At 39.9% G+C, this 16,107-nt stretch overlaps 1 protein-coding gene across 25 annotated transcripts in view; it reads left to right on the top strand.

Annotated features, from left to right (window-relative positions):
* The window catches only part of ZBTB20 (zinc finger and BTB domain containing 20), a 530,641-nt gene that overhangs the window by 244,254 nt on the left and 270,280 nt on the right, over positions 1-16,107 (top strand). For 2 of the 25 annotated variants that reach the window (XR_010428072.1, XR_010428056.1), the window contains one exon: positions 1,570-1,633. The exons of the other annotated variants lie outside the window; for them this stretch is intronic. The gene's annotated coding sequence lies outside the window, so the exon portion shown is untranslated. The remainder of the gene's footprint in view (positions 1-1,569; positions 1,634-16,107) is intronic. 25 annotated transcript variants of the gene reach the window in all.

The following is a 16,107-nucleotide window of genomic DNA, read 5'->3' as shown; positions in this document are numbered from 1 at the left end:
TCACAGTTTTTATTAAATATTCTGGTTGCCTTAGGCCCCTTACACGACTGGAACAAAAAAAATGGCAAAGTTTCAATCTCGTCTTCTAGGAACCATCTAAATATACATTTCTGATTATAAAGTGTCAGTCACCACTGAGGCTGGAAATGGCCTGTTCTGCTTTGAGGGAGGGAGAGGCAGATCACTAATGGTTGCTCGGGCTGTCATGTTTCTGAGAATCAGCTGTTTTTTCTTTATACTGCAAAGATTAAACAAAGAATGTTAAACATTTCCCAATTTAGCATTTATAATGGAAAGCGGCTGTAGGGCCACAGCTTGCTGCTGCAAGGGCAGGCGTTCATATGAGGAGTTGCTTAAAAAGGCTTTTATTTTCTTTGAAGGCCTATCCATTCCTCTCCCAGCCTGGCCGCTGTGCTTTGCAGTCAGGTGGAGGCAGCTTTTAATTTTTACTTTCATTTAAGTGGGAGCTAATTTACTTTTGGAAATGAAAGTTAAAGCATCTCAGCCATCTGCAAAGTGGAGGAGGAGGCAGTGGGTTTTTTTAACTTTTCAAATCTCTACAATTCTTTTTCACACCAACAGGCAAGCAAAAATTACCTTCCTGAGCTCCTATTTGTAATAATATGTAGTATTAATGATCTAATTTCTTAGCTTCAGCTCTTTATCTCAGTTTTTAAAATATACCTCTTGGTTATGTTCAGTCTCCTTATACTTGCATCCAGCTCAGGAGTTTTGAAATAAAAAGTTGTAGTTCTGAGTGCAGCAAAGCCACAGTTTTTGACCTACAGGCAGCACAGCTTTTTCTAAACCATTTCATTAAGGATTAAGTGGAGAGCCGTGACTTTCTGTTTGTCATAGTAGAGGCAAAGGACACTTAAGAGTAACTGGTAAATTAAAAAAAAAAAGGAAAATAAAAGGGGGGTGACATTTTTATATCCTGTCATTATATATGCTTTTATCATGTTTGTTTCTCAGCCTTTCTTACTTTTTATAGTTTTACTTGAAGAGTCCATAGTGCACATAAATAAATTGTTCAGCTTTCTTAGTTGAAGCAGAGGAGAATTTCAGTTTTATGCAAATATGTATTTTATTCCCTATCAAAGTGAAATAAGTGTTAATACACAGGTTTTTTAACAGAGCAGCTAAAAATGTCCTTCGTTTGCCTCTCCATTGGCTAGTTTTCAGAAATTCAGTAGTTCTCTGTCATCACATAGGGACAAGATCTAAACTTCTTATATAATTAAAACATTTTCAGAAAAAAATATTTCTGTTTTCTTGTATAAATTGTAAGCACTCTAAAGACATCAGATATCCATTTTCTGCCTTCTCCAGGCTGCCTGCAAGTAGGTTTTCTCTAAACAAAACAGTCTTGTGCTTAGAGCTCACAAACATTTGTGTATTACTTAGATACCTACATGAGTAATTTTATTGGCCTCCTTCAGTAGCTTAAATATATTTGTAAATGTTTGCCCACCTTTTTGTTTCTTAAGGCAAGCTTTTTGCCTTTTAATAACTCAAAGTTTGAGTTTAAAAAATATTTCAATCTTCTTGTGATTACATTTCTTACAGAATGTTGGAATTTTTGGACTGTGCATCTGTTTAGGCACGTGGAGAAAGACAAGACTGAGATCATGTAAGTCATGAAACTGAGGGTTAATAATCCATACTTTGTTCTCTCCCCATTTTTACAATTTATAGCCAGATGCAAGTAATAAACCAAAAAGGAGAAAAAACAAAAACCAGTTAGCTTTTATTTTTGAAGTGATTAATGAAAAGCAAAGTTCAAATGAGGCCACAAATCCTGGTGGTGCACAATGGGTTGATTTATTTTGTAAATAGACCATGGATAATTAACCATAAAACAAAACTTTTTTTTTTCTTTTTTGAAACTTGCATAATGACACTGGTTTCTTTTAGTTGCTGTGAGTTGCACAGAGGGATAACGACTTATTCACAACTGGTTGCAACTGGTTACAGCCAAGAAAGGAAAAATCCCAGAGCAGCTAGAGGAAAAAAGCTGTTAAAACCCTGCTGCTGCACTTGCAGTTTTGTAGTAAGGCATTCACTAGTGGCTACAGAATGAGCAAAGCTAGCAATAACAGCAAAAGAGTAGATATTTACGTTCTCTGATGATGCTTGCCACGTTATCCATGTTTTGGCTTTAAACTCATAAACAAAAAACAGCCCCTGCAGCTGGCCTTGCAGTCCACAATTTTGTATTGACTTCTAAATAGAATTATTTATGCTTTGTTACAAGTTTCCATGATGTATCTTACTACTCTGACGCTGAGGGAAGAGTCTTCTGGATAGTCATAGTCTGACTTCCTGCCAAGTCCTCTTGTGAGCCAGGGAATGATGCTAGTTTTTCAGATATGTGATAGGAGAAAGCTGCCTACCCAACATCCCCAAACTTTGTCTCTTCATAATCCACAGTCATCTGTGGAAGGGATCTCTGATGCCCAAGAAGGAGAAGGTCCAATTTGTTGTGAAAGTATATTCACTGCTAATTAAAACTACCAGCTGGGATTACAGCCCTGGAGACTGTAAATAAAGTCGAGCATGAGATGTTTAGATGACAATATGGCCACTTCTGTGGTGGTTTGTATTAGTTGCCTGTAGTCAGATTTGCTCATCTCGTGCCGATTTATTAGAGGGAAGAGAAGGATTATGTAGGTAACAGTCAATATGCGAGAGGTTGGATTTGCCACACAGCGACTGACTGTATGGACACCCTAGCTTGCTCTCACAGGCCACATGGGCCTTAAAATTCTTTTGACTGTATAGATAAGATCTGCAATTCACAAAGCTAGAATCTGTGTTCATGTTGATTATTGGTGCAGCTGTGCTCTGTTTCACAGATGGTGACTCCGAAGTACTTGAGAAAAACCCTCCTCATTCCGAACGATAGCCTGGGTAGGCAGAGGTACTGGGTAAAAATGCTTAAAACAAGTATTGTTTTACATGCATTGAATCCGTTTGTTACAGCAGTGTTACAGGCTGATGTTTGTAAGGGTTCTCTATCCTAAACTTATTTGTGCACATGCAGTTTCTTCTGCAAATTCAGAGTATTTATTTGTCAGCAATGCACTGTAGAGATTGAGAGGAGAAGCAAATTGTTAACGTCAGACCATCGCCTGCTACCCACTTGAGCTTATTGTAGATAACTGGGTATAAGGGTTGTGTGTTTTTTAGTCTAGACCCCAGTTACAAGACAGGATCTTAGATCAGCACTTTAAACATAACCAGAGAACTGATGAGTTCCCACTGTGTTACTGACACTAGTAACTACAGCACATGGGTTGCCACTTCTAATCTGTTTTTAGGCCAGAGTCAAGTTAAAATAGCACTTAGTTTGAGCAAGAGGCTTCTGTTGTGGATGGGAATCATGCTGGGGGCAACATTAGCATTGTACTTACAAACAACTGTTGCAATGAAGACAAGACCCCAAAAGGAAGTTAACTCTCCAAGGCTCAATACAGTCTTTGGCTTCTCTACAGGTCCTGTTGGAAGGGAAGCCAGCCAAGGTCCACTGTGGTACTGCTAAATGGATGGGCCTGTCCCATGGGGTCTCCCTTGAAACTGCTTTTTCTCAGGCTTTTGCTTCTGGGAAGCATGTCAATGTATGGAATCTGCTGTGTGCTGTTTATGAGTTAGAACTTGATTTTATTGACTAACAGAGTCCTTGTATCTTGTGACAATCTTTTTCTGTGCTCTGCATCATGCCAAAGAGACAGGGGAGTGGTGTTGGCATGTCTTTGTATGAATAGGTCTGTCATTAAATATTTGAAATAGAAACATCTGAAATAGATCTTGCCTGAGAAGAACAATGGGATAACTAGAGAAAGCCAGTTTTCTCCAAATTTGCTTTTAGAGGCTGGAGCTTTAAGCAAACAGAAAGAAAAGGCAAGGAAAAAAAAACACACACAAAAAAAAAAAAAAAAACAAACTAAAAAAACAAAGAGAGCAGGTATTAGTACAGAGGCTTAAAAAACCCAAACCCTGGGAGACATAAGGAAAATTAAGAGAGGAGGGTGGACAAATGCTTAGCAGAGGGGGGCGTTTCTCATTTGTTTGTTTTAATGAGACCCGCTAAGGGAGAGGGAAGCTGGTGGTAGAAGAATTGAAAGTCCCCCATTCAGAAGAGGCACTGTGTTTAGGAAAGGGAAATTTTTGTCTGATATGGATCTAAGCCTGGGGACCATTGACTGCTAGTCATGAGAATGCTGAGGCATGGACATGCATTTGGGTATTTTCTGTTTTCTCTGATCTCTAAATCTGTATTTTTATTTTGCGAAGGGTGAGGGATTCAGTCATCTTCCTCAGGCAGTTAGGCTGTGAAATCTCACTGTTAGAAAGGGTTACAGACAGCCTTAGATGAAGGCACACACAAGGTGAAGGGGAGAGTTTTCAACTCCTTTCAGATTGTGCAAAGTGTCAGCACATGGCTCCAGTATGCAGAACACAAATTCAACAGACTGCTCGGTGTGCAGCAGGAAAAGCTCTCTTAGAGGTAATTGTAGTTCAGGCTTTTGAACAAACCTTTGTATTTCCCTCATGTTAATAACCTATTGGTAAGGATATGCAATCCAAACTCCTTTTATTTTAGCTGCTCTCTCTCTTCCCAAATACCTCTCCCCAAATCTAATGCTTCAAAAATCCGACAGATGAGATAATCCCAACAGTTTTCCCAAAGACTTGACCCATCTCAGCCGTGTGAATCGTGGCATCTGATGTTCTGATAGGTCAGTTCAAGTTCCTGTTAGAATGTGCTTTCATGGGGGACTAAGTAGTACAGCTGTTTGAATTCTTGGACTTCTGCTCCAAGCATTGCATTCAGAAATTTGCTGTATAAGAAACAAAAATTATTTGGTTCTTCCTGAGATTCTGACAACATTACAAAAAACCCTTCACCAAATGGCATGGGAGACGACCACTTCTCATAAGCATCTCAGTGCTGAAACAGCCAGGCACGACTGGGCATAATGAGTATCATGCTTAAAGGACTAGCTGTACTTCAGCTCTCCTTATGATCTTCCTAAATAAATAGTTTCAGATGTCGGCACTCCTGCTGCTACCTGATCTAGGTGAAATCCCTCAGTTCTTCTCTGTTTAGGCCAGGATTTGTCTCATAGCTTCAGTCAAGCTTCACATGACTTCATGGTATTTCGCATTTTAGTAATTTGGAAATGTATGAGCAGTGATCAAGAGCCTTCTTAGCAGAGGAAGCAAATGGTTAAAGAAAAAGGAATTTTAGATATTTAATATCTTATTAATCACAACTGCTCTTACATTTTTCTCTAAGTTAAGTTTAAGGTTAAAGGACAGAGCAGAAACAACTAGCATTCCCCTCACTTCTCCTCACTCCAGAGTCTTCTGTAGGACTCTCTGTGAGTTTCAGTCTGCTGCTTTATCCTGCTCAAAACTGGTTTTGATATTTGCCCAAATGGCAGTAGTAATTAATGGTACTTGACCCAACAAGATGTGTGTTAGTCATTACATAACTGACTGTCTGAAAAAGCTTCTTAGCTTCACCAGTTTTTGGACAAGAACAGCATAACACATGGGTTATTAATAATAATTAGATTGTCACTGATATATTGATAGTATGGCAGAGGTATTATAAGCTTCTTCTGAGGCTTACTAAAGTGTACTGAAGGTCGGGACTAGAAGCACTAAAAAATACTGGTTCATTAAAAGAAGAATACTTCCAGGACTCTTATTTATTTTCATTATTCATATTTCCAGATAAAGCTTTTTGGAATTTGTGGAACAGAAATGCATTTGTTTCAAACTTTTATTTCAAAAATGTATTTTATATTCTAATATAAAATTTAAATCAAAGCTGAAACTAGCAATCAAAACAAAATTATTTTGTCAAAACAGCATTCAATTGATTGAAATGATTTTTTATTTTTGTTTCATGGGTAAATTTGCAATGCAGTGTTTAATTCAACTGTGAAACAAAAGCACATTTCAAAGTCTAGCTGTCCTATAAAGCAAGAATATAGGGTTGTGTTTGGGCTCTTCTAGGTCATGCTGAAGGGAGTGCTTCATCAGAATTCTACTGAATCTGTTGAATCGACAAAAATTTTAAAATGTGTGAGGACCTGTCAGGCAGGACAAGAGGAAATGGCCTCAAGCTGTGCCTGGGGAAGTTCAGTTTGGACATCAGGAAGAATTTCTTCATTGTAAGGGTGGTTAAGCATTAGAACAGACTTCCCAGGGAGGTGGTGGAGTCACCATCCCTGGAGGTGTTCAAGAAATGACTGGCTATGGCACTTAGTGCTATGGTTTAGTTGACAAGGTGCTGTTCAGTCAAAGGTTGGACTCAATAATCCTGGAGATCTTTTCCAACCTTAATGATTCTATGATTCTATGACCCTAAAACTATGCTGAAGTCTTCTTGTGTTGATGTTATAATGGGACTTTCTGTCTCTGTAGCAGTTGATCAGAACCTGTCTTAGCAGCTGTAAGTAGATCTCCCCTGGGAATTCTGTGTTTCTGCTCAGAAAATTGGGAAGCCTTTGACACCATTTCAGCTCTCCTGGCTTTCTTCTTTGTGGGCTAGTCATGAATCAACCCTTTCAAATTCTGGGTGCCTATCTCAGTGCAATTGCTTGCAAAGTGAGCAAACAGTTGAAGGTAATGATAGTGTGAGTGTGAAGCCTATTAGTGCATTCCCTTTTATTTGTTACTTCTTAGATTTGATTTAAGAGGGACCTTCCACTAGAAGAGCACATTGTGGTTATTGCTTTGAGTCTCTCCTTGTCCTTATAACACCCATAACACATTATCTCTTTTTCTTCCTCATGTAGAATCTGCATACTTAAACAGTAAAATTCTTCTGGCAGCAGTCTTGTCAAGGGCCACAGTGTGGTTTGTGCCTCGGAGGCATTTTACTTTAGCTTATGGTTTTGGCTGAGTTTAAATTCTTCAGGAGTGGCCTAAATCTGTTTCAGTGAGAGCACCCTACAAAGGAAGAACATGAATGTAATGGGGGTATTTTGGACAAGTAGGGCAAGAGTGAAGATTAAAAGCAAAGAATATAGTTAAGAATTGCTCTATTGCTGGAAAATGTAAAGCATCTGACCTTCTCTCAACAGTGTGATGAACTTTTTGAACAAGGACTGAGATACTTAACCCACTCAGTGATACCTTGGTTATTTGGATCTGTCGTCCTTGAGTTTGGGTAGATACAACATTGTCATAGTCCTTGAGAACATCAGCACTGCAACTTTTGTAAGTTAGGGATAGATCAGTCTGATCCCCCATTCAGGGGGAGTTGTGGCTCTGCAAACTTTAGTGTGCTTATTCCCATTGGAGGTAAACAGAAGATGACAAAATAATACAAATTGAAAAATTTTTCCATTCATTAGACCACTTCACCTTTTATTTCTATTTTTCAGACCAGGAAAGGGATATTTTGTGATAGCAAAAAGCTGCTTTTAAATAAATGTATATTTGAACAATAGTGTTTTTGGTTCAGTATTTCTCAGTAAACAGGCCTGTGACATGAAAGGCAGGAAGATATGCTTTGTCCAACAGCTGTCTCCCGTATCCATCAGAATTTTTTTACGTGACTAAGCGTATGTAACCTGCTATATCAGTATAAATTGAATTTAGTCTTAAGAAGGCTGACTTAATCTGAATATTATCTTTTACACTGGTCTTGGACATGAAGAGCTGAGGTACTGATGTAATTGGGCCTTAAAAAAATATAACAATAAAATCTCCCCCACCTCAGAGCTAAATAAATAAATAAATAGAATAGAATAGTTTATGTTTTGGACACGCTCACAATATTTCCTGCATGCCAACGGAGCAGTGCACATCAAAAAGATAATAATATAAGCAGTAAAGTATCCCAAGCAAACAGAAAGCATCTGTAGATCTAGATCTTGCCTAGCTGGCTTAGTATTATTGGCATGGTTGCTTTTAGCTTACCATGCCATTAATGCTTTGCAAATGTATATGTGCATGCTGAGGGTTGGCCAGGAATTGAACTGCCTTTATAATGGTTATATTCAATTACTGCATTGTGCCTGAATGCCTACAGATATGTAAGAGAGCAGGAAAGGTACTTGAGAAACTATTAGACCATGCAGGATCTGGTCTACCAGCTCTGGTCACAGGTGAATGTAACGAGCTATAAACAGGATGTAAAGAAACATTTGGAAAGGTGTTCGGAGAAATCCTGGGATGTAACTGAAGTGTTTGTTAGCTGATGTACCAGGATTGATGTATGTCCCTTTTGTTCTGCTATTGCCTTTAATAAATACCACGTTAAACTCAGAGATACAATTTAAACTGGAAAGATTTGTATTGCTAAAAATGTATCATAAATGTAAAGAGAAAGCTATTCTTCCTCTCCTCATTCAGTACCTTTCTTTTCCCTCACTATTTGTAATAGGGGAATACTGATGCATCTCACTAGGCCTTCAGTGAACCTGATGTTCACTTTCCAGTCTGTCTTCAGAAAGCCAAGGCCATTTCTGCAGGGTATAGGAGTGGAGGTTCAGGGGTATGGACAGGACGTATGACTGTATGGTTTTTAAATGAACTGTGTTTTGCTTTATATAGTGTTTCTTGTAGAAAACAGATTAAGTTCCCTTGGAACATGTATTGAGCCTCATCTAAGTTGTCTCTTTGGCTTTAGCAGGCTGGGGATCAAGTTCATGCTGGAAATTCTCCATTCAAACCGTTAGATGCACTCAGAACCCATGACTCTTGTTCAAGGTATTGCAGCCTGTGCTGCCTTCAGCGCCAAATCAACACTGGCAGTAAAGCCTGATTGCAAATACAGAAGTCAGAAAACATTTGATGTTAACTTTGTATTAAGTGTTAGAGGTGAATCCCCTCTTGGAGTGTGAGTTTGGGGAACCCTGAGATTTCCTGATCTTTTTTTATCTTCCCTTACTGTCTCTAGAAGTAAATGGGCCATTTTGAAAGAAAATCAAGATTATAAACATTAACCCAAATGGGTTCCCAACAGGAGGAATTTGGCAACACAGGTAATACAACCCTGCTAAGAAGGCAGGCTCCCTTTCAAGAATCAAAGGTCTTCAGGTTAAGAAGTGAGAGACTTTCCCAAAAGTTGATTTGGCATCAGTATGTCATGGATTGTAGCTCTTCCAGAAGTGTTGGCATGATAGATATCACAGTATATTCTTTAATTCCTATTTCTTTAACAGTTTGTAAAGCATCTTCACTTACAGTTTTTTAATATTCAGTGAGAAATAAATTTGGGAATAGGGTCCTTCAGTATGGAGCCTATTGCAGAAGTGCAGAAGTTGTTTGATCATTACATTGTACAAACACGTAGGATTTTTACAATTTAAAGTTCTGATATAAATATTAGATTGCTGTATTTATGGGAAAATCTTGATATGATTTTACTGTTATGTGGAGCATTTAAGAAATCCTGAAATATTTTTAAAGATGAAACAATGGGAAGCTGCTTACCTCATAACATAGTAAGGTAAAATAAGGTCATTAAAAAGTCATGGTTGCAGCTCCAGCAAGAGAACTGAATTAATTATTTGCAACAAATAATTTATTTGCCAAATATAACTTTTCTTGTCCATCAAATATACACAAATTGATCAGTCTCTAAGATTCAGGAATCGTTGGAATTTATTTGATGACTGCTTTCAAAACTTATATTCTATGGACTCTCTGTAAGGAGAGGTGAAAGAAGGATGGCTGTGGTTTTAATACTATTTGCAAAAGCCTATTCTGTAATTTTCCTCTCTGGCATCCATCTTGTAAACTTGCATTGCATGATGCCAGGCATTTAGGAGTCTGTAGTTTTGATGACAGAGGGTAACTTTAGTGTTCATACAAGACTTAATCTTCATACAACACGAGTTAGCGTTTGGCAGATAGGAGGCTTCACACAGGTTTCTGAATTCTCACACATCTTTCATATTACATGTATTTTATTAACCCTATGACTGAAATGGTAAAAGGTAAGGAATGAAAAAAAGAAAAAGGAGTTCCTGATGCTGCACGGATGAAGTGGGGGATGGGATGGGATTATTTCATGTGTGCACTGATTCAGAATATCAGGGTGAAGCTAGATGTTTCTGTTCACTGCATACAAGGGCAGAAGCATGTCAGAAGTTGCTGGTAGTGCTGCATTCATAAAAGGAGCATAGCATTCACTTTCTAGCCACCAGAGAGTAAAGGAAAGACAGAGATCTGCAGACATCTGTTACTGTGTTTGCTTACCTACCCTTGTTTCTGGAGGTTTGAAATAGGATTTGAAAAGCACATATGACAGTCATTGTTTTTGACCATGCTTTACAACATCCTACTGACTTTAAAAAGCTAAAATTTGGACCTGCATTATTTAGCCAGCAATATACTCAGGGCACTATCAGTGAAAAGGCTGGGAACAAAACTTAGTTCCTGTTTTCCTTCTATTATTTAGTACATATCTGATTTGAAATCTATTTTCTGCATACCCTTGCGTGCATATTCCTTGGCACATGTGCTTCTTGCCATTATGGGGCAGATCCCATAGATTTTCTGCGTCATTAGTAGAGAGAGCCAGTCATTAAAGAAAAAAAAGCTTATTTGCCTGAGCCGTTAAGATTTTTTCTCACAGTTCTGCCTGTGGCGCCTGTCACTAGCAGTCAAATAAGGACAATTTTACCATTCTCTCCTGCTGCTCTAATTTTTTTTTTCAGTGCCAGTACATGTATTTGTTATTCTTTATAACTCCCTTTGAAGTTGGGAATCCAAGGGGAATCTAAAACCGACCAGATGTTTCTGCTGCTGGAGACACAGAAGACAGCAAGGATTAAGTTTAACTGAAACTTAGTTCTCTACAAAACCCATTACAGTGAGAATTCTTCCTCAGTTATTTTTATTTATTATTTATATTTGCACTTGCAATCCTGGGTAGGTGATACCTCAAGTCATCTGGCCTGGGAGAAAAATGGATGATTTATCCAAGTAAATAGTGTATCAGCAGCTGCCTGCGTTGATTTCCCTTATGGGGTTTCAGTTCCATTACACTGCATATTTCCCACCCACACTCTTTATACAGCATTTCATGTTGAGGAAAATCATTCCCATCTTGGTAACTTCAGAGAACAGATATGTGGAACCATCCAGAGAGAGGGCAGTGCAACTCCTGCGTGCGTGGGGAGGGATGATATACTTAAGAAGGTATTGGCCAGAAAGCAGCATGAGATTTTTTAACTCCTTCTTCTGTCATGGTTGGAAGATGAGAGAAAGGAGTAGAAACTGGTGTGGGAGACTGGCTGTGGGAAGGAAGGGATGTGCTACGCTCCTAAAAGGGGGTCAGAAGAAGTGTCTCAGGTGGGAAAGGACAGGAAAAAATGCTATTAATGACTTCTGAGTTCAAGTTAGATGCTTTTGAAGCTGCAAGACAAGAAGGAGGAAAAAGAAAAGGAAAAAAGTTTTAAAATAGTCTCTGATAAGAAATGAAATACATGTAGTCCTGTGTGGTATCCATGTCCACATTAAGCAATGGGAAATCCTGCTGGCCTGCTTCTGCAGTCATGAGAAATAACCCACAAGAGAAAACAGTGCATGGTCAGACCTCACAGAGGTCCAAATGGGAAGGCAGAAAACAGAACAAGGCTTTGGTCTCTCTCTACCTTGGGCATGGCTAAAGCTGAAGTTTGGATCCACTTCCAGATTTTAAACACCTCAGATTTCTGGAGTACTTGTTGCCAAGTTATCTCATCTAAGTTTATGGGACTGCCTGTCCCTGTGCCCATCTGTCACACCCATACGTAGCTGCTGAGTGTGCCGATCTCTTTTAGCCAAGTCGGAAAGAACTGAAAAGATGATTCGTCTTCTACAGAATGGGTATCTAAGGAGAGGAGAAAAACTCAAATTAGTGCCCCTGCTGAGGGAAAGACAAGCAGAACTTATCAGCTAAGCATGTTCAGCGGAGGACAGTTGGCTGGCCAGCACAGGCTTTGCTCCAGCAGAGTCACAGCACATGCTGTCTTTTGCTCACTGGGAACATTATCTTTGTTGTGGGAGAGACCAATGACAATTGTACTCGTATTGTGTAGCACTCACAGGCTCTGATTGCAAACCTGTAGGAAGACAGACTTTATCAGTATCTGTTTCATGTCTGAACTGTTTTGTGTTCTTTAAAGTCCAGCCTTTTTTCTTGTTGATAAGTCAAGGTACATCTCTGGCTGTTAGCGTTTTCCCTTTCTTCTCTGCTGTGGGACTGTAGTAGCTCTTCCCTGATTTTTTTCTTTATGTGTTCACTTTATTGTTTCACACCAAATCTCACTGCTTCTCAACTCTTGATGTCACAGCCACTATAACTGAGAAATAGTATTGGGCTCTGCCTAAGTTACTCTTTAATTGGCCAGATGGATTGCTAACACCTTCACTGAGGCACTGTCCTCCATCATTAGCTGTTGGAGTTGTCGCCTAATATTGCAAGGCCCTGCACACCACTCTAATTTGTTTTTAAACAGGGAAATCAAAACCTTGGTAATTGTATAGAGCCTCCTAATAAACACCAGGTAAAATAACGCACTGTAATGAGCTCTTTTCAGAATAGCAAAAGGAACTGAAGAAAATTATTTGCTAGTGGTTTTATTTACTTAAAGCTGCTTTTCTGATTTTAAAATATAAAAGAAATCAGGTCCTGGGAACACTGGATGATTTTGGATGTTCTGTAAGGTTTTGAGGAAAGATAAAAAGAAAAAAAGTAATTGCATGTTTTTCATTTTATATTTTTAGGACCTGAATTTCTGAGCTTTGTATTAAAGGGAAACAGGTTACAATCAGAGTATTTTGGACTTACATATTTTCTCTTCTTCTTTATTTTTTTGTCAAAGCATCAAGGCAGATGGTATGAAAAGCATTTATATTGGTCTCTCTGCTGATGGAGCTTAACCTAATAATCCAGGACTTGGAACTGGGTGCTTCGATAAAAACACTTTCTGGGAGATTTTTCCATTCAAAACACCAGGAGAAGTTTTTTAATTGACAACATCAGAAATTAGTATCCTGCCAGGACTTCATTTCTTTGTACCTTATTACTCAGAACAAAAGATTAATATGTGCTCATTCTGAGCATAAGAGTTTTCAGTAGTTTTTTCCTAAATTAAACCAAAGTTGAAGTGAAATGGTTTACCACAGGACTGTGAGAGTGAAATGGGGAAAAGCCCAGTTCCATGTGTGGTGGGCTGACCCTGACTGGTCTCTAGGGTCCCATCATAGCCACTCTATCACTCCTCTCTTCAGCTGGATAGGGGAGAGAAAATGTTGCAAAAGGCTCATGAGTCGAGATAAGGGCAGGGACAGGGACACTCACCGATTATCATCATGGGCAAAACAGACTTGACTTGGGGAAAATTATTGTAATTTATTACCAGTCAAATCAAAGTAGGATAATGAGATATAAAACCAAATCTTAAAAGCATCTTCCCCCAACCCCTCCTTTCATCTTGAGTTTCACTTCACTCCTGATTTTCTCTAAATCCTCCCTCTCATGGTTCAGGGGCAATGAGGGCTGCAGTTAGTTCGTCACAGAGTGTCTCTGCCACTCCCTCCTCAGGAGGGGAGGACTCCTCACACTCTTCCCCTGTTCCAGCATGTGGTTCCTCCCATGAGAGACAGCCTCCATGAACTTCTCCAATGTGAGTCCTTCCCATGAGCTACAGTTCTTCACTAACTACTCCGGCGTGGGTCCCTTCCACGGGGTGCAGTCCTTCAGGAAAGATTGCTTTAGTGAGGGTCTCCCACAGCATCACAAGTCCTGCCAGCAAATCTGCCCCAGCATGGGCTTCTCTGTCCATGGGGCCACAGGTCCTGCCAGGAGTCTGCTCTAACCTGGGCTTCCCATGGGGACATAGTCTCCTTCAGGCATCCACTTGCATGGGTGTGGTGTCCTCCATGGGCTACAGGGGGATCTCTGCTCCACCATGGACCTCCATGGGCTGCAGGGGGACATCCTGCTTCACCATGGTCTTCACCATGGGCTGCAGTGCTGGGACCACCTCCTTCCTCTCTTTCTTCACTGGTCTTGGTGTCTGCAAAGTTGTTTCTCTCACATATTCTAACTCCTTTCTGCTGCTGCTGTTCTGCAGTTTCTTATCCCCCTTTTCAAATATTTTATTCCAGAGGTGCTGTCACAGTCACTGAGGGGCTCAACCTTGACCAGAGGTGAGTTCATCTTGGAGCCAGCTGGTCTTGGTCCGTCAGACAGAGGGAAAGCTTCTGGCAGATTCTCACAGAAACCACCCCTGTAGACTCCTTGCTACCAAAGCCTTGCCATGCAAACCCAATATACCATGTCAGTTATTTCTTTGTCAGTTTAAGCACTCGACTCTCTTCTGGTGACTGCTCTGTTTTCTTGGGTTTGGTGTGTGCTAGATATTTTGAAATTTGCAGACTTACCTCAGTCTTTGAAATGAAGACATCTCAGCTTTGAAGATGCCAAATTAAACTGTGATTCTGAGTTCCCCTTAATTGTAAGCACCTTCACATACAGAAAAAGTAGCACTCCAGTGTGATTCCCCCTCATTCAGCTTTAATCTGAACTTTGTCTCATAACCCAGCTGTACTGGGGAAAACTGAAAGACCAAAGCCAACGTGTAAGAAGATAACATGATTCACATCTAAAATTTGGAGCTCAGCTCTGTGCAGATCCCACCTGCATTTTTAGCTTTTTGTATGTGTGTGTCCTTTAGACATTGCATTTGAAATATATACAGGAAACTAAGCCTAGCTGGAAGATTATAACTTGTAAACATTTTCCTGTGTATGTTTTGATAGAATGGTATGGGGGCGGAGGGCAGGGCTGTGGATTTAAAAAATATTTTTATGCTTTCGTAACACAAACCATAGTCCATTTTAGACTTAGATCAGATAAAACAAAGATATTCCTATGTGCTGTGGACGTTAGCAAATAGTGAAACAGGTTCCTTAGCATTGTGACACCGACACTCCAAAGCAGCCTGACTAAGTGGGAGGTTGCACCCTACTTTGTTAGGTCAATTTGTGATGTTTTTCCAGCTCCCATACAGTGTCTTTAAAGATTATTTCATGTCACTTACAGTTGTCTTCTTCAATATAGGAGCACTGCAGGCAAGAGTGTGCAGTGGAAAGGGCTAGTTTCTGCAAACAGCAGGTGACAAGGACATGGCTTACCTATTTTCTGTAACATATTGTCTTATACAGTCAAACAGGAATCTCTGTTTTATCTCTTTCAATCTTGGGTATTAGAGCATATAGGCAATGAGTCCAAACCAACAGGGAGCCAGAGGGTAGATTGCACATCTGACTGTGAGAGTCATCATCAGGCCAAGTACTCCATCAGGCCAGTTGGAAAAGCATCTTGTTACTGAGAGGTAGAGCTGGATTTATGTTCTGCCCAGCACGCTCAATTAGAGAGGAAGGATTAGATAGCCCATAATATAGCTGTGATACTCTTGAGCACTGAGGGCTTACAAGTCCTTCCGCTGTGCTCAGAGTAGCGACTATGTGAATAGGGTAAGGACTTGGATGCAGCCCCAGTACCCCCAAACTGTCTGAGTTATTCCAGTGAAGTAGCATAGACCTCTGTGGAGCACATTCTCCGCCAATTTGCGAGCATTTATGTTCTTGGAAAACATTTATGCCTCCTGCGATGGCTTTCTCAAACAATGTTCCTGTTTCCCTCATGATTTAACAGCTGCCTTACAGTTGTGGTTCTTAGATCTACCTTTCTTAGATCTCCAGTTTGCCCCATAGCCTCTTTCATCTTCCTTTCCCAGGGCCCTGGACAGATTCTGAGCTTCCTGCTAGCTTGCTGTTGCTTTGTATCTGCCCTCAGATTGCGGGTGCTGGTGTTCTGACAGTCTACCCAAATCCTTCGTTGCTCAGAGGAAATAATAACTCTCATTCAGCTGCTTTCTTAGCATTTATTGTGACATCCGAAGACAAATGCAAACTCATCTCTAGAATCATTATTCTCTTTGAAGAACAACGGATTGTCAGGGGAGACATTTTTTGTGTGGATTCACTTAGAAGTTCTGTCCCCCAGTGTGGTTCTCCAGCTGCCCCTGTCATATCCTCCGTTGTTGTTTATCCAACTTTTAATAATTTCCTTTTCATGCT

Source organism: Pseudopipra pipra, chromosome 2 (assembly GCF_036250125.1).
Source record: "Pseudopipra pipra isolate bDixPip1 chromosome 2, bDixPip1.hap1, whole genome shotgun sequence".
Classification (NCBI taxonomy): domain Eukaryota; kingdom Metazoa; phylum Chordata; class Aves; order Passeriformes; family Pipridae; genus Pseudopipra; species Pseudopipra pipra.
Note: the sequence above shows the minus strand (reverse complement) of the source record. Positions and strands in the feature narration are given on the sequence as shown.